Source organism: Sparus aurata, chromosome 1 (assembly GCF_900880675.1).
Source record: "Sparus aurata chromosome 1, fSpaAur1.1, whole genome shotgun sequence".
Taxonomy (NCBI): Eukaryota; Metazoa; Chordata; class Actinopteri; order Spariformes; family Sparidae; genus Sparus; species Sparus aurata.
The window spans coordinates 23925130-23944187 of NC_044187.1; the positions used below are offsets into that span (position 1 = coordinate 23925130).

Consider the following 19058-nt stretch of genomic DNA (forward strand, 5'->3'; position numbering starts at 1 on the left):
TTTTCACAAGAGTTAGGTTGTTGACATGATATTTAGTTGCACAGCTTTGGCAGATTTCCGCTGACTTCGCTCGTTAGCAAGACGCTAGCGTTAACGGTATGCAAGTGCACCCGGTCCGAGGGCAACGGCATGCCTCATGTCAGAGCTAGGTCCAGGACGAAAACGAAGAATTGATATCTGGGCACACCTGACACCTCACATATGACAACCAGACCGTCTGCAAACCGTGTGGACAAAAAACACCACCAAATTGAAGCAACATTTACAGAGAGAGAGAGAGAGAGACATTTTCAGTTGACACAAACTGATTGATTCATTGTTATTAATTACTTATTGACTGAGATTAATTGATTGTAACTATGATTGAGTCAATCATAGTTACAGTATTACCAACAGTATAGATTATAAGTAATTTGTTGTAAATATAGTTTTCCTTTATTATTATTTATTATTTCCAAACCCTTGCTTTGGCAATATGTACAGTGTTACCTCATGCCAATAAAGCCATTTGAATTGAAATGACTTGAGAGGGAGAGAGAGATTTACCACTCACTCAGACTAGACTAAAAGACTTAAGACTAGACTAAGACTAAAACTCTTATGATATTTAGTCGACTAAAACTAGACTAAGACTAAAAGATTTCAGATGACTAAAATATGACTAAAACTAAATGGTGTGTTATTCAAAAGACTAAGACTAAATCAGAATTTGCTGTCAAAATTAACACTGCTTGACTGAATCACAGGAAGCTGTTGGGCCTTGAAAGAAGTATGCAATCAACAGAGTGCCATTCCGCAGGCACATGCAGAGGAGAGCTCAGGGTGCCTATGATGTCCTATGTGCCCTTGTGTTATTATATATATATATATATATATATATATATATATGTATATATATATATATATATATACATATATATATATATATATATATATACATACATATATATATATATATATATATATATATATATATATATATATATATATTTGGCAGTGGTTCTTTTAAATTGTTCGGCTAATTTGTAGAAAACATTCATTCAAATATCTCTGTTCTGTTGAATAACGTCCTTTATGATCAAATGCGTTGCTCAGTTCCCTTGTAGTGTGCCGTTTGGCATCTTAATAGAGGAAAGCACTATTAGAGAAAAACAAGCTGACAATTTGTAAGAATCATGAAGCATGCAATATCAAACAGCTTTTGCTTAATTCTGCCAGCTGTCTCAAATAGATTATTTTCAGTAAAAGTTCATTTTGCAATGTACACATTTTAGTTGTTGTTTTTATTTGAAAAATTACTTAAACGAATAATTGATAATCAAAACAGTTTGCAGATCGTTCTCTTTCAAACATTAATCGTTGCAGCTGTAATACTTTGTGCTGTTTTTTTTGTTTGATTTCTTTTTTAAACTTTGACCTACTGTCCCTCTAAAGGTTTCTGCCTGACCCTGGCATTCTAGTTTCATTGTGTATCATGATCTACTTTGATCTGAAGTGACTGTGGGTGCAGTTCGTCTTCATTGTCAGAAGGGGGCGAAAGCTGCTCGTGTATCTGGATGCAGGTTCCAACACTACTTGGTCAACAAGTTTATTTTACTTCTTTGCTGGCAGATTAAAAAAAAAAATGGCACATGGATGCTTGAATAGAAAACTATGATTCTTTGTTTGGAAAATAGATTCTTGAATCTAACCGATGGCTGTTATGAGTAGCCTACATGTTTTGGCGGAGACGCTGTAGCACAGAGAACTCACAGAGGGGAAATTATAATTCTGGATTCTTTTTTTCAGAACAGTCCGATATGATGAGCTCATTTCCTGCTTATTGAGCTTCCCATGCGAGGCTTGGCAGCTGATGTAGCACATCTTTGCCTTCCACCCACTTAACCTAATATCATCATACATTATGTACTGCTCAGGCGGTGCCTCTATGGTTCATGTCAGATTGTTTGAGAGTGAAGGAGAGGTAGTATTCATAGTTGAAGGCAGCTCAGAAGGAAATCGTTGATTTGTTTTTCCTTTAATAGAGGACTGTTTTTGTTCTTTAACATAATGTATATGTATGTAAGACTATTACTCTGTATTTGATGCACAAAGAAAGCCCAAAGGTAATGCCTTGCTTCAGAAGCTGCAAATGGTCTGTCAGTTGTAGTTTCAGTGCACTGATGTCGGGTGTGGTCTTTTGTTGATGCAAGTTTGATCTCAGCTTGAATTGAAATGTGCTCGAGTCGCTCACTTGTGACTCTCTGTTTGAAGTTCAGCCCCTTTTATATTAACAAAGCGACTCAGATCAAAAATGCAGGCCTGAAGCTGCAGCAGCAGTTTCCACTTCCTCTCTTATATCTTGTATAATGACTCACTGAATCTGCGGCTGCCGGAGTCTGTATGGTGTGTCAGTCTGGGTGAGTGTGTTGGCCACGGGCTGTGTGTGCAGCTGTCTTAAGATACGAGGTGTTTGGGCAGATGGATGACCAGACCTAACTAAAGAAACAGATTTAAAAGAAGCAAAGTCTGTGTGTAAAAGCCTTGTAGATTATCAGTCCATCCTAATTCTGTTAAGGATTTCAACCAGAGCTGAGCCACACCCTTGTGTAACAACATTATGAAGCTATCTGAAGTGGATTGACAGGATGTGAGGGGATTTAGATTTTTCAGTACAGTGATATAATGATGGATCATGTGAGAGCCCAGTTTCACCTATGGTTAATGGATCCACGCTGGTAACATTTTGTAGTTTTGTTACAGCAATTCACATGTTTGCTCCAAAACATATTTAAAAGTGAGGTGGCGTGATAGAACAACTAATTGAAAGTACAGGACACCTAATATACTTTTTAGTTTTTTCCTTTCTTTCATTGTGTTGTGCAGGTTCTTGTGCATGGTAAAAGGTCCGAAAAGGTTGGAACCAACAGGAGGTCCTCTCCCCCACAGAAAACACTGCTCCTAAAACGCTTTGTCAGTGGTCTCACCTTTGATTCTGTGACTTGGTGACATCAAATTATGTCACCAAGTCATACATTTGCATAATTTATGCCTTTAGTCATGGTAAAAGTCAAAACATGATAGAGAAGACTGGAGACACGGTAAGCAGTGCTGGCTCAGGCATGTGTGAGCTTACCAATCAGGGGAGACTGGGTTTCCAGGAGGGGCAGGGGCTTAAAGAGACAGGAGCCAAAATGGAGAGCTTTAGAAAGAGGGCAAATATAGTGCTCTAACGCTGGACATTTGGGGAAAACTGATGTGTTTTCTCAGCATTAAAGCATGTTAACCTATTCTAGTAGTAACCAAAAATACAATAGTGAATATGAAAATGACCATAATGTCTCCTTTAAATTCTAAAATTGTATTAAAACATTTTAGGGCTAAAATTCACATTACTGGATGTTAGATTTTTAAGGCAACCCTTAAAGCCTTCAAGTCAAGGAAAAGCTGCATGGAGCGGTTTTATGTTTTTTTCAGTTGTTTTTCCAAATGTTTTAAAACAAGTCCCCTCTATCTGCTTCTTATACTCTGAAGCTCCAGAAATGTTTTCTGGACTTTTAAACTTCCCCTGACTCTCCATCTGCCTGAGGGTGAGTAGATAATGACTGAATATTCCTTTTTTTAAAGGAACTTTAACTGTCCGAAAGAGGGTTTACTAAAATGGTTGACAAAAATTATTTTCATGGATCAGAGCTACATATCCAAGAGTCATATTTGCAAATATAATGTTAGTTATAATTGTGTCACAGCTGCAAACTGAAATTGCTTGCTAAAAAGAGTTGAAGTTGCAGGATTAGTGAAAGTTTTGTGATCCCCCCTCACTCTGCTGCAGGGCCCCTTGCCGACTGGAAAGGCTGGACAGGCTGCTGATGAAAAAGCATAGTACAGAGCAGGGATGGAGAGGCAGAGCTAAGACATGACTCACACACTCTTTCTCTTCATGAGGAACATTGAGACTCAGTCACTGGTTGATGATTTCTGGTAAGTCTTCATTCCTCCCTTCACTCAGTTTTTGATGTCTCTTTGCCCGAGGTTTTTTTTCTTTAAATGTCTTCATTCTTTCTCCTCGTCTCTGAGTTTAATCAGAGGAAACAACAGTTAATGTCAGATGACATGACCCATTCACTCTTTCCGTCTCTTTCTGTGAGTTGCAATAGTCTTTGTCCGTTGTCTCCCTTTTCATTGATTTCTATTGTGGAGGACACAGCTGCAGCCCAACATTTGAAAAAAAGAAGAAGAAAAAAAAGCATTCCACTCACAGCTATTGTGGGCTGGTACCATAGGGAAGTGGAAACTGTGCATAAATTGTACCACGTATATTTAAAGGAAAACTTTCTTCATTCTGGAAGAATCTGTTTTAATCAGGCGTACTTCCAACTATCCAACTCTCAAGAAACAGAAACCCTTTGTGTGTGCAGAGAACGACGACTCATGCAACTTGATGTCTCAGATTTCATTTCGAGCACAGAGAATAAACATGTGGGTGGGAGAAAGGAGAAGCAGTGTGTCAGCACTCCTGAAGTTTTTATGCCTAAAGCCTCAAAATAGAGATTATTGGGAACCCTTGTTTGATGAGATTGTGTTGCTCCTCTGGCTATTTCTGTCACTTGAATTCAGAATGAGTGTGAATCACACAACTGACCTACACAACAGGTGGAAATGAAACAGTGGACACAGTGAAACCTCAATGCAATTACTTCCACAAATTGTACTGAGTTGTTTCACATTGTAGAGCTGGTGTTACACATCATTTTACCAGCTGTAATATTAATGTTAATAATAAGTTTGATGGACATTTATTGTGCAGGAAATAATACGATTAGGTGCACTGCGGGAAATGTAGGATAGTGTGGTCTCTCAGGGTATCTCTTGTAACCGTTCTATTTAAAAACTTTACGGAAGTGCATTACTGATTTGCTGAAACCCCCTTTTGACCACTTTTCACTGACTTCCTGTTAGACAGTTTAGCTTGAGGTCATTTTTTGGAAGGACAGCATTTTCATTTATGAAACAAAGCTGAACTACATCTATAATGATATAATATAACCATATAGCTTTTCATAGAATAAAAACTTGAACTTGGGGAACTTGGTATCATACTAGCCTTCTACAGAAGCCCTGTGAGGCAGAAAAAGGGAGAAAAGGAACTTTTAAAGACTATCTTGGCAAAAAATGTTTACCACCTGTTCTTTAGTCAAAAACACAGGAGAGAAATAACTTAGGTCAGACTTGGAAAAGCATCACCATTTTTTCCCCCTTCTCACTTGCCTCTCTGGGCTTCCATATAGTACCATTTCACACCTTAGCACAATACAGTGAGGTCAAATGTTAAAGGGTAACTCAACCAATTTTACACAATTAAGTGTGTTTACAGGTCTCAAGGAGTAATACTGACTAATGTGGAAAAAGTTCAGAGGAAGCTGCATGTACTCTAATACATTCTCTTAAGTGATGTCACTTAATGGTTGTTGCAGTGTGGGTAATGCAGGCACCAGTTTTGGAAAAGGATATAACAAAAGCGATATCTCTGCTATTGTTGTATCGATTTTGATCATTTGTTTTTAAACTGTCCGTAAGATTTGGCTAATTACTTTGAAAGCTCTTCTGGGTCCGGCCTCAAGTTACATGGTAGAAATTTCGACCACATGGGCCTAGGTCCTCGGGTGGCGCCCTTCTCGTTGTTGTAAAGTCAAGGCTCAAAGCTGAAGGTGACTGCGCCGTCCGGGCCCCTTGACTTTTTGTTGAGCTCCCTGTGGAGATGAGGCACACAGAACCTGGATCACTTCTTAAAACCAACTTTTATAGACTTGCTTTTATGTGACAGCACTGTTTTTTCATCTTTCCATCTTTATTCCTTTTACTGCTCTTAGTCCATATATCTGTTTTTGATTCCTCCCTTGTGCTGTCTTTTTTCTTACCCCTTTACTGCTTTTATTTGTTATCTTGAATCTATTTATTGTCCTTTATTCTTTTGACAGCCCATAATCTTTTTATTTGTTCTTAATTCCTTTCGATGTGATGTTGTCTTCTTATTGTCCTTTGTTGATTCCGTTCTTTTATCTGTTTCTATTTTTGCATTACTTAGATGCTCTTTCTTTCTTTTTTAATGTTTTAGCCGGTTTTATCACTTTCATTCCTTTTATTTGTAAAACTGTAAAAAATCATATTGACTTTTTGTGTTCTTTCTCTGTTCTGCTGTCTTGTTTGGATTCATCTTCGATGAGGCTTCCTGTGTGTTTATTCTGTAATATTGTCTTGAGTTTCCTGCTTTTACTTGTTTGTCACACTACTTAAAAAAACACAAGCACTTAAAGGTGCTACATAAATTAAGTTTCTTTATTAATTTCTGATGAGCCTACCAGTGGTATAGGAGTGCAATGATAGAAGACCAGTGGCCTACGTTACCCTAAATGCAACAAACACTGAGTGACGTCACTGGACGCAATTTTTCAGATTACATGCAGCTTCCTCTGGAGCCACGTAAGGCTTCATAATATTTTGTTTTTCACATATGCAGTAGGACTCCCCAAGCCCTGTAAACACAACCTAATGTGTAAAACTGGTGACGTCGCCCTTTAAGTTTCAGTTTTGGCCCTAGAGGAGAAAACGTTTGTCCACTCCTGATCTATAATAACCAAACAACATTTTTATCAAACAATAAACACATAAATCGCTCCTCACTCCCCAGGATCACAGGACACCCCCACCCTCCACAGGACAGAAGAGCTCGAGCTCGGTTCGAATTTGACGTCACTCCCGCTTTGCATAACCACGAGTCTCGCGCGTTTGATTGGACCGCCAGCCGGATTAAATCTGCATGTTCTCTTATGAGCACCACGCTTCTCCTTCAATCTGCTGCTGTGGGACTCCTCTGTCACTCCCACCCCTTCACCCCACCGCCTCCACCCGCTCGGTTCCATCTTTCATGAAGGGAAGTAGTCCTCCGCTCCCCCGTCTGCCGCTGCTCAAACGTGGAGGGAAGGACACGGAGAAGGAACGCACGCAGCTGACGGTGCGGCTCCATTGTTAGTCCGGTGAAATTTACGGCTCTGTCGACACATTTAGTGCAGACACGTTCAAGGAGGGACTGTTTGTTTCTGCGCGAGTCTTCAAGAAGAGAGTCGACCGTTGGAAGGTACGAAGAATTTACTACGTTTACAGCGCGAGCGACATTATTGAAGTAACGCTGCATCACCGTCACGTTGTGTTTGTGTTGTTTTAACCGTAGAGCACCCTGTAAAATGAGACCACTGCTGAGGCGAACTCGCCCTCTTTTTGTTTCGTCTCCTGAAATGAGGTAGACCTGGCTTGTTTTGACGCCCTCTTTGTAACGTGGACTGGCTGTGATGTGATGATGGAAGTGTAACGTTAGCATCGCACCAAACCATCGGCAGGCGCCGTCAACGAGTCTTCCACTCCTAGAAAGACATTTATGTCGGGTGTGCAGCTGTACGAGACTCGGCTGGCGTGGTCTTCAGTGGTATCGGGTTCAATTTATTGACTCCCCTCATGTGTTTCTCTCAGCAAGCCGCCCCGGCGTACACCGCTATTGTTCTGTGAGGCTAAACAGGGCCTTTTGCTAAATCTGGGGGAATTCAGCGTGTTTGTTCCCAGACACAAATGCTATTATTAAAGCTTCACTTGAGGCTTTAAAGCACCCAGAAACTCTCACAACAATGGTCACAAAAGTGCAGGGACCACCCTGGGTTCCTTAGGAGGGATACAAAGATAGAAAATATCATCTGGGCTTTCACATTTTTCAGATTGTATTGTTGTCTCTGTTAATCATTTGAGATTGGACGAACTCCCTTAGATAAAGACAGAAGTATCAGGAGCCTGTCATACATCAGTGATAGTGATGATGTGAAGTAGCTTGACTCATGGATTTTCTTGCCTGCACACTCTTTTCAGTCCCTCCATGCCAAGATAAGAATCATCTCTGTTTTTAATATTTGCATCCTTGCACAGGGAGTGATCTCATTCTTGACTTGGCCAAGCCACATACAGGAGTACAGAGAGCTCAGAGGCAGACTATGAGGCGGCATCGTCTGCAGATCTCAGTGATAAGAGGGATGCTGTTTTGGCTCAGAGTCTACATTACATAATCAGTGTGTTTTGGGCCTTATGGGTGTGGTGAGCATGGTTAGGGTGTCGGAGCAGTGACACTATCCTTTGGCTTCAAAATGCTATTTGAGATGCAGACACTGGGGAGTGTGTCGCTCCCTGAAAACCATCATGCTACTGCTGCCTGGCTGGGTGTGTGTGAGTTGTTGAGGAGGAGTTTCTTGTCAGCTGGGTGTGAAATTGTGAATGGTACCACACCCGTGCATAGTCTCCCTCTCGACCTGACACCTTGCCTGACTTTTTGGACATGTTCCAAGAGCTTATTTCAGGGTCATTAAGGCTGTGTCCCATTTTAAGGACACAGATGTAGCCTTCTTTGCCTGAACTTTATGGATTCTGCTGGTGTACCGTTTGTGGTCTTCTGTGTCCCACAGTCCAGTGTGCACTCAATAGTAGCCCCCGGACCAATACTCGATTTTTGGGTCTGATGGTGATACCATTATGATATTGGGGGAAAAAATTCTGCTGATGTACACACATTTTTGCAGCGATCCCTAAAATGTGGTTATCAAACACTTGTGACACAAATATGTCACATGGCATGATACTTACAGTTTAACAATAAACTTTACTGTCCAAAATGACATCAGTTCACTTCACACACACACACTTGGTGCGTGGCCGTGCTCACCAACTTTAGCTCACGGCAAACATACACTAGATAATTAAATTCATTATTAAAAATGTGTCTGATGTGACTCAGGCATAGTTATTGTCAAAAGACCTTTAATTTAGCAATGTTGCAGACTTCTCTACCCTGTAAGTAGTGTCAGGCGATTGAATGGAACTCGCCATTAGTTTGAGTAACCTTGTTGATATCTCTGGGTTTGGACATTGTTGGAAACATATGTGATACTGTCAGTGCAAAACTCAACAAACTGTGACAGAGGTTAAGTTGTTTGTAGAAATTACATTGCAGAATTTCTACTTACGATATCTTTATGGTTGGGTCTGTCCAAATGTACTGAGCTAGTTTTGAGGCTCTTTGAGGATAGATCGCATTTCCAGATAAGCAGGAACAGGTTCTGCCTGGCCTACAGGTTCAGTGAAAGGCCCTCATCCTTTGCCAGTTTCAGACTGTATTGGAACAAGGCATGTGTTTTTACACTGCACAAACACTTCCCCTGTCTACACCACTGTTTCCCTTTCCTCTTCCTGAAGGCCAGCGCAAACCAGAAGTGGAGCTCAAAATAATCTTGTTTCAGTGCATCCTATAACCTTGAAGGCTTTAGGGATTGGATAGTGTTCTTTTAAAAAGAGGAAATGGAAGCATTATGCAAATACAGTTGTCATACTTTCTGAGCAGTGTGTGTCAGCCTCATAAAATAATCAGTATTACAGAAACAACATTTTAGTAGGTTGTTTGACATTTAAATGGTTTACATGATTAATCTTGAAATATTGTGATTAAACATGTAACACGGTCATAAAACTTGATTTTTTTTTTGCTTCATCTGTTGTTTTGCTGAGTGACTACAAGTTCAAGTCATTTAATGTTGTTAGTGTCAGTCTTGGTATGTGCTTCCAAATTCCACTTTTATGGCTCAGGGCAGGTTTCGGGGGTGCCTAATGGTGTGGCTGCAGTTGTTGTTTGTCTCGGACGTGACAGTCGGAGATAAATGCAGGTGGTTGACATTGCAACATTTGCTGTGGTGTGTCTATTGAAATGGATACCGCACACTGGGTAATAAATCAAGCCTGTCTAAGTGTGACTAGGTGACATACTTTAGTTTCACATCAATTACTTGAAGACTTCTTTTAAGTTTGTTAGATTTCAGAAACCCTAGTCAGCCTTCCAAAAAGGTTGATTTTTATCTAAGATGACAGGCCTGTGAACAAACGGTAGTAATCTACTTTATCTACTGTCAGCTGCACTCTTCTAAGTGTTGTGATATGTTTTCGGATTAAAACATCTTCAGGCTGATGATTTGCACTGTTTTTTGGAGCTTAGTATGGGTTCATGTGCATCTGTACAACAGCTGTGAGAGGTGATGATGGTTGTGGATGTTGAGGTCAAGGGTTCAGATCTACTCTCCAACATGATCCCACGGTGTGAGAACAGAATGTACCCACCAATTACTCTCTGCCCGATCAACATCTATCTGTAATGGGTTATTTTTTGTAGTCATAGCTGAAATGTTTTACATCTTCGTGGCAATTAAAATACAATTTATTTTAAGTCGGCTAGAAAAAAGAAAAGTTTTATCTGCATTGCTCTGTCTCTAGATCATTTGGATTTTATGTTTTTGTTTGTGCGTGAGCTCAAGCATGCAATTCCTTGAACATTTAACATCCAACACCAAGTTAGACTATTCATCAAATGTTTGTGCATTAAATGTTTGAAAAATGCCCATCAAAATTACTGATAGCCAAAGATGATGCCTCCAAAAGTCTTTTTTTGTCCACAACATAAAAAATATTTTTTTCTGTCTGAGAAGACCAAAAAAAACCCGGAAAATATTTACATACAAGTAGCTGTAGTCAGGCAACTCAAATTGACTAATCGGTTATCAAAATGGTTGCAGATTGATTTAATATTTATTGAATAATTGATCAATTATTACAGCTTGATCTATGGTAATGTGAAAGTGTTTGAGGGCTGTAATGATTTCATTAAGATGAATGTCTTGATTCAACAGACTTGTTGAAAATGCCCCTTTGTTGTTGTTATTATTTCTGACCAACCATCCAAACCCCCAAAATATTCAGTTTACTATTACCTGACCAAGAAAACATGGAAATATTCACATTGGAGAATCTTGGATCAAGATATTATTACTTAATATAATAATAATAATAATTATCAATGGTCAGGATGATTTTCACAGCTAATCGTCTGTTTGGTCTAGTTTGGTTTTGGGAATTTCTTAATAGAAGAGATAGTGGTGAACTTAAATCTGTAAAGACTATCATTCGTATTACAGGGACATTGGTACTGCTATGCCTGTTCCTTGTCTAAGAACTCACTCAAAAATCAGGGCAGCTGAATGGAAAGCTAAACCCCTGCACAGATCAGAGCATTTGCATATGTTTCTAAGTCAGCTGCTTTTACAGCCTGCAACCAGTGTCAGTCTCAGTTCCACACCCATGGAAATTCCAGCTCTGCTTGCTTCACTGCATCTGTTTGGGGTGACATTCAGGGTTAAATCATATTTCAGTCCTCACTCTTAAGGTTGGTTGTGTGTCTCCTGCGTCGCTCTTGACTGTTCAGCTGTGGGGTGGTGAGACTGGGTGGTGCTGTAACTCTCGTCACTGTGGTTTGGAGGCTGGCACTCTCTTGCCCATTAGGATAAAGTGGCGGACGCTGGCGCTGCACTTTCAGCACTCAGTCTGTCTGGGACTGTGAAGCTGGGCTCAGTGCACTGTAATTATTGAAAGAGTCATTCAGCACTTTCATAGTCTGTTTGTTAGTTCAATTGGGTTGCCTTGAATGTTGTCCCAAAGACGTATTTTACTGTGGCATATGTATTTACAGCTGTACATGGTAGCATCATATAGTGCTTTTAGTGAAACACATCATTAAAGTTTGAACATTCAGTTTTGTTCTTACACTGATATTTAACAAATCTGATTGGATATTGCGATGATGATGACGTAGCAGCTGTCTCTAATGAAGCACTGCTATATATTTTGATCTATTAAGTTATTGATCCAACGCTGTCTGAGGTCAGCTGCTGTGAGGGTGCGTGTTTGTGTTGTGCTGGCTGAGCATATCCTGTTATCATCCTTTGAGAAAGTCAATCCTGCGTGCTTCGTTGTTTGTCTGTGTGTGAGAGAGGGTGTGCGTTTGACTCCGTTCAGGGGTGTGGCTGTCAGAGTTTCAGGCAGCAGAGGTGTGGGATCACTGTCCATCTGGCCTCAGCTCACCCTGCCCAGTCAGAGGCATAGTAACTGATCTGGCCCTCGGGCTCTAGCATCGTATCGACTATCTGCCTGTGTGTAGCCAGTTGGCTGGTGTGCAGGAGAATAGCCGCTGGTTGGCTTTAGTATGGCAAAGCTGATGTCAGCGCTAGCTTCTCTCCAGCCAACTATCCTTGATAGAATTACTTAATGTGGTTCCTCAGTTTTTTATAATGAGATCAAGTTCCCAAAAATGTCAAAGGCTTTTATAACAAAAAATAATGAAATGATGTGATAATGAAAAAGACTAGTGTTTCAGTTTTCTCATGCCTGTACTGTCTCCTCCAGCTCCCTCCATCTACTGTCATTAACTGTGTGTTGGTGGAAAGCAACAGGAATATGGAAAAACAGGGAGATAAGATGGGACAATGGTCCTTGGCAGGAAACTGGCATGAGTTTTATACTGCAGCATGCCTGGTCTAAATCCATTTTATAGCCACGGCTTCACTCATCAGCTCCTTCCCTGCATTTATTTTCCCTCTGCAACCTTTCTACTCATTTCTAACTTATGTCCTCTAATAAATACATTTAAACTTAAAGTGAGATTGACTTTTTTGAGCAGAACTATTTGGCATGATTATTTTTTTCTGTAAAAAATGTTTTTAATGTCTCTACTGATCTAAAAGTAGTCGTTTTTAGACAGGGCACCAAGCCGCTAATTTGCCCGTCCTTTTGGCGGCTTGGTTCGCGGTTTTAGACAGAGGCCGGCAAATTTGGGGTCTGTTTTGGTCCGCTGATTTTCCACCTCGGAGGGTACACTAATTTCCGCCTCGCCTGCTATCTAAAAACAAGGCGGCAATGTGCCTCTGCGTGAGGTGGGCGGAGGTAGTGCTGGGCGGTATCCAAAAATGTATATCACGGTATTTTTCAAAATTCTTACGGTTTCACGGTATATGACGGTATTTTTTTTCATGCATAATCAGGTGTTCACAGCATTTTCTACTGGTTGAGAGAGCAATTACTAGCCCCTTTTAGATAGAAAAGGCAGCACATTTGCTGCAAGGTAAAGGCAGCACTCTATCTATCTATAAGGGAGGTGTCATTTTCTTCTCTCAACCAGTTTCTCATTCCTTCTTCCCAAAAAGCGCCACTGAGGTAGGTGTAAACATGTGACCTGGCGTGAAGCACGAAGTTGGGCGTAAACAGTGACATACAACATATGCATCGGAAGAACTATGGCGACACATGATAGATTTACTTAATTATAGACCCGTGGCCCATATTCTCGCCTCCTCAGTCAAACTCACGCCGATGTTAAATCCCCGCTATTAAAGGAAGCGTGCGGTGGGGCGCCTTGCCCCCTCCATTAGCTGTCTCAAGCAACAGATAGCTAACAGGAAGCAGGTCGAATTTGTCTTCAAAATAAGAGCTTTATATTGCTCCTCACTGAAGTTTAGAAGGGGGTTCTTAGCGGGGGGCTTTTAATTTGAAAGTTGCGACTGTAAGTAGCTTGCCACTACAACAACAAGCTAACAGCTACAGAGACGCCAGCATCTCCCGGATCTCAGCGGCTTTCCAGTTGCTCATCTTGACGTCCACGGATGAAGTGATGAACTGCAATGTCTATCCTATCCATCTTTACCGTAACATAACACCAGAGCACTACTGTTTACCCCCACTACGCCTGGCCGTCGCACCATGCCTGTTTAGAAGCGCAACATTGAAAAGGGTCCGGTTTGAAACAGTGTCCCGCGGCGCAGCGTTCCGAACATTGTGTAATCAAATACAGCGGTATGGCGGTATATTGAAAATTCATATCATAACGAAAATATACACCGGTATTCGGTCTGAACCGGTATACCGCCCAGCACTAGGCGGAGGTGTCGATGACCTGCACTGTTGTGCGACCCACAGCCGGGGAATTTTAAAACCAAGAAACGGCTGATCACGGCAGTCAGTCCATCATTTCATCCCCGGACATTAAGATGAGCAACTGGACAGCCGCTGAGATCCAAGAGATGCTAGCATCTCCTCGGTCTCTGTAGCTGTTTGGTTGTGTTAGCTTGTTGTCGGCAAGCTAAGGACGGTCGCTACTTTCAAATTAAAAGCCCCCGGCGAAGTTCGCAGTTCTAAACTCCAATGGGGTGCAATGTAAAGCTCTTATTTTGAAGACAAATTCGTTGTCCAACTTCGAGCTCCACGTCACGTCACATGTTTACACCTACTTCAGAGGCGGCTTTTGGAAAAGGAGGAATATTATGCCTCCGTTTTAGAAAGACAGGCCGGCACATTGCTGTCCTTACCTTGGAGCAAATGTGCCGCCTTTTCTATCTAAAAAGGGCAAGAGAGAGAGAGCAAGTGAGCAAAAGCAAGCCTGCCCTTAAACTGATGCAGGATCATTGTGTGACTTTATAATGCCCTGATTTTGCATTGATATGAATGGGATGCTATGAAAATGTTATGATTGCCCTGTCCAACATTTCAGCAACAATATCCGGATAGCCATCACATCATTCTTAAAACTTCCAAATAAACAAAAATATTCTAATACAAAATTGCACTTGAACATACAGGAATCAATATAATCTTACCTGGAATTTTTAAAAAGTGCATTGCAGACGAGACACGCATTTTCTTTGTGGGGAAAAACAAAGACTCTTCAGTAAGTAATTATAAATCAAAATGTCTCCCTGCACAAATAAAGACTAAATAAATGGTAGTACCCTCATCTATCGTTCTTTAGTTTGGAATCCATTGTATTTACAGACATTCAATTTCACTCAAATGCAAGCCATGGTAGAGGGCTATGGCAATAGAAACGAATCTGGGAAACCAATATAGGAATGTACATCAGTAAGCTAGATTGGTTATTCAAATCATACATGTGAGGATATTCATCAGTATCTTGATAATTCACCATGATCAGCTTATTGTGATGGTTTTTTGTTGGGGTTTTTTTTGTCGCGATCTGTGGTAAAATCATCCTATCTCCAAATGGGACTACAGCTCTACACTCTACAAGTGAAAAGTAAAGATGAACCTGTAACAGACTAGCAGGGGGGCTTTACAGTCTATTGTATTAAAGAGATGTCATGCATTACCCTGGTCACCCCACAGTTGTTTCAATGTCCCTGGGTCCTTTAAGGTGAAGTAACCCATGCCAGCTGCTTCTCCGTCCCGTTACACAAGTTAATCCACTCAAAACCCAACCCCACTTCCCTCGGCGTCATGTCTGTGAAGGTTACATGGTGCGTAGTACAGACAATGAGGCATGTCTGCCCACACTCCCCCTCAAAGTACCCTCATTTTATACACAGTTATGCATGCAAACACTTAAGATGATCATGATTGTTTTTTTAAAAGAGATCTGATCACAGAATCCCCTTCCCTCTCTTGTTGATGATACCACTCTACTAATTGTTCCCCCCCGCTGTCAGCCTGTCCTGGTGGCAGCAGGGCCTGGCCGTTGCCTTTTTTTTGGGGGGATGGGGGGTGCTGCCAGGGTTAGAGCAGATTGTAACCCATTTCCCTGCAGCCTTGTAGACCTCCCTGCTGCCAGTAGCTGCAAGTCCATCCCGTTTTGTCTGCCACTCCCTTAAAGGCAAACTGGCTTAGTCCACTTAACTCATAGCTACATTTAACCACCTGCTTCTAATGGCCTTATTGAGTAGCTTACAGTCACTTGGCACATGTTAGTGTCCCGTATGGAATTGATTAGAATAAGCTACATGCTTAACGTCAAGCCCAACCCCCCACTAGGAGGAAAGTGTTTTTTTTTCTCTCCTAAACCATTGATTGTTTTGTCACATGGAGCGTCCTAACATCTTGTTATTTCTTTTTTTTTTTACATCAGGCTAAACGAAGCTCAGAGTGGGAACATTTGCTCCTGAGAGGCAGTGATGTGCACAAGGGGGGGGGGGGGGGGGGGGGTGCAGTCGCTCAATTGTTGAAAAACGTGCGCTAAAGTGCCCTCCTGCGAGCCAAAAAAGCGTGTCAAAGTGCCCTCTTGGTTGGCAAAACACACTAAACTGCGCCCTTGGCTGGTTAAAACATGATAAACTGCCCTCTTGCGAGCCAAAACATGCGCTAAAGTGCCCTTCTTTTCGCCCCTGCCCTTCAAAAAGTCTGTGCACGCCACTGCTGAGAGGCAACAAAATTAAAATCTTTGATAGTGCTTTAGTTAAGTTATACCATGTCATCCAGTGTGGTAGGCTGGGGGAACGTTAGGAAAAGTGATGAGCTAAAACTCAAGATGGCAGGGGCAGACATGCTAATGTTAGCTCAGTCAAGAGGCTGCTGGACAGCTCTCATAAAACAAACACTAACCTCTAACATGCATGCATGCATGCATACATACATACCAGTGTGGTAAAGGTTGGGGGATTCAAAGAGTAAGTAAGGTAACGTTAGGAAGAATGATGAGCTAAAAGTCAAGATTGGCCAGGGCATATAAGCTAATGTTAGCTCATACAAGAGGCTGTTGGACAGCTCTCATAAAACAAACCCTTACCTCAAAACTACCTGTAACTTCACCAGAGCAGACAGTGAGATTCAGTGGACTGAGCTACTTTCTCCAGCGCTGACACCGTTTGGACAAAAGTCCAGTTATGCGAGACAATTGGAGTCCCTCCGCCATGTTGTTCATGTAATACATATTTGCTATTGGTTTCTGGGCACAAGGCTGCATTATCATTTGGTTTAGGTTTGGACTTTGGGGACTGGGCTTTACTTAGTGGTTTTCCAATATATATTTGTCCTAGGTTTGCTTTAGAATTACTGCTCAATAATGCCGGGATTCATGACTAAGAGCGATGTTGGAGAAACTATTCGTAGACAATAAGTCAGTTTATTCAAGACAAACAGTGCGAGTGCAGTCTTGGGATGAAACCTGATGATATAGGGCTTGTCACCACTTGTACACAGTCTTGTTATTCGGACAGATGAAGAGAAGGCAGTCAGTTGGGAAAATCATTCAGGGCTAATACGGTTCTTTGTCTACAGATAATGAGGTGCATGGTATGTCATTCATCTTCTTTAGCTCTGTGCACAGGGTGAGGAGCCTCTGAAGGTGGACCTGCCTTCAACACATGCATTTAAAGAAAAAAAGAAAGGTCCTTCCACAGGCTTCAACACAGATTGGGTGGCAAAAGTGCCAGTGAACATCTTCAGTGGTTGCCAGGACCTGATGATGAGGCATAAAAAATGATTGATATTAACTCCATTAATCTGTTTCTGTTCTAAGCTGTAGGATGTTGCATCTTAAGGATACATCCATTTTGTTGGGTTTTATACTTTTTCTACCTTTTTTGTCAATATATCTTTTGTGCCAAAGATTGCCAGCCACTACCCCTCCCCCCATGAGGGGATTCATTAGATGGGGGAGGGAAAGTGTTAAGCGGTGCTTTGGCTTCGAGTGACATTTTAATGCCCTTATTGCATGAATGCAGCGTCCACTATACAGGATGTTGACAACAGAAGTCGGAAGCAGAAGATTAATGTTACAGTTCCTTTTGGCATAATGTGACCTTAGTTTTCATTTGCTGTAGCCTAACTCCTCTTCTGTGGTGTGGGTCAAATGCTAGGTCACTTGTAATGCAGATGCAATATGCAGTAAGCTGGTTATGGTCAGGTTTTTTTTGTGAAATTATATTTAAAATATATCCCTATGCTCTGACATAGATGATTTGAGGAGTCGGGGCTTGCAGTAGCTCTTACTGTTGCTCTACTTACAACATACGCTTGAACTGGGATGAGCTGTTGTGTGATCTTCACTTGATCGATGGGTGGTACACACAGTCTGTGGTTTTGTTTTAGTGCAACAATGTTGTGGACAGTGAGATAGAATTTAACGTCTAATTACCTCCTCCCGTAGTGTCCAACAAGTAGTGGGGATTAGAGCACGACTGATAAAGGAATTTTAAGGCCGATACGATACAAATATTTGGTGATGTAAAAATCTGATATATCTCTCTCTCTATCTATGGATATATATATATATATATATATATATATATATATATATATATATATATATATATATATATATATATATATATATATATATATATATATATATATATATATATATATATATATATATATATATATATATATATATATCAATTTGACCAGATAGATAGATAGATAGATAGATAGATAGATAGATAGATAGATAGATAGATAGATAGAGAGAGACCAGGTCAAATTGATCAACCTACAGAAAAAAATACTAAACATCCATTTATGTATACATACACTGAGTAATCTAACCCTTGGTATTGCACATAAAAATTGACAGCAGTAATGCACATAGGTGACAAACAGCCATCAATATTGCACACGGTTAAACACAACGGGAGCTGGTGGTTTTCTGCATAAAGTTTTTGAATGCCTGCAAAATGTCCTCTCCCAGCGTGCGTTCTTTCATGGGCAGTAATGTTAATTCTTCGCTTCTCTTTTGCAGCCATATCTTTAAACGCATCTGAATAAAAATGCACATCTGGGCTGTATCACTTGTGTAGACTCGTCTACTTGCATTGAGAAACACACACAGTCTGCGATGTCTCTTCGAAGCTGCCGTGTCAAATCTTCAGCCATTACTTCACAGCTGTACTGTACTTCTTGATAGTTGAAGAGCTTTCATTGATGTTAATATTTCTGGTATGTTTTTAAAATCCTGAAACAAGGAGTCAGCTCCCTCAACGAAGGGCTCTTTTATCATCTCTCCATCTTGGAATGACTTATTATGCTTAATGATAGTGACTCACCCGTAACGATGCTTCGGTGTCAGCCTTTGCTAGTGAATTCCACTGTGTGAAAAACAACTGTCCGATTAACTGTGATTTTAGTTCCCTCACCTTTCTCCTTCTCAGCTTGCTTTTCGAAAGGAAGTCAGTGTCGTACTTTTTATGAACAGTTTCGAAAGTGCCTCTTAACATTCCCCTTCTTTGGAATAGCGATGGTAGTTTGACAAATCAGACAAATTCACATTTTATCTATTGATATCAATTGAAGCCGCTAACCAGGACAGCTTGTGTTTTGCTGTAGCTAGCGCGTTTGCGCATGCATGGTGACCTTTTATACGTGATGCGTACAAGAAGAGATCTCGGACTGGC

At 40.9% G+C, this 19058-nt stretch overlaps 1 protein-coding gene across 1 annotated transcript in view; it reads left to right on the top strand.

Moving 5' to 3' along the window:
- Window positions 1-6798: 6798 nt before the first annotated feature.
- The window catches only part of prr36a (proline rich 36a), a 38506-nt gene continuing 26246 nt past the window's right edge, over window positions 6799-19058 (top strand). Inside the window, exon 1 of the mRNA XM_030415118.1 lies at window positions 6799-7114. The gene's annotated coding sequence lies outside the window, so the exon portion shown is untranslated. The remainder of the gene's footprint in view (window positions 7115-19058) is intronic.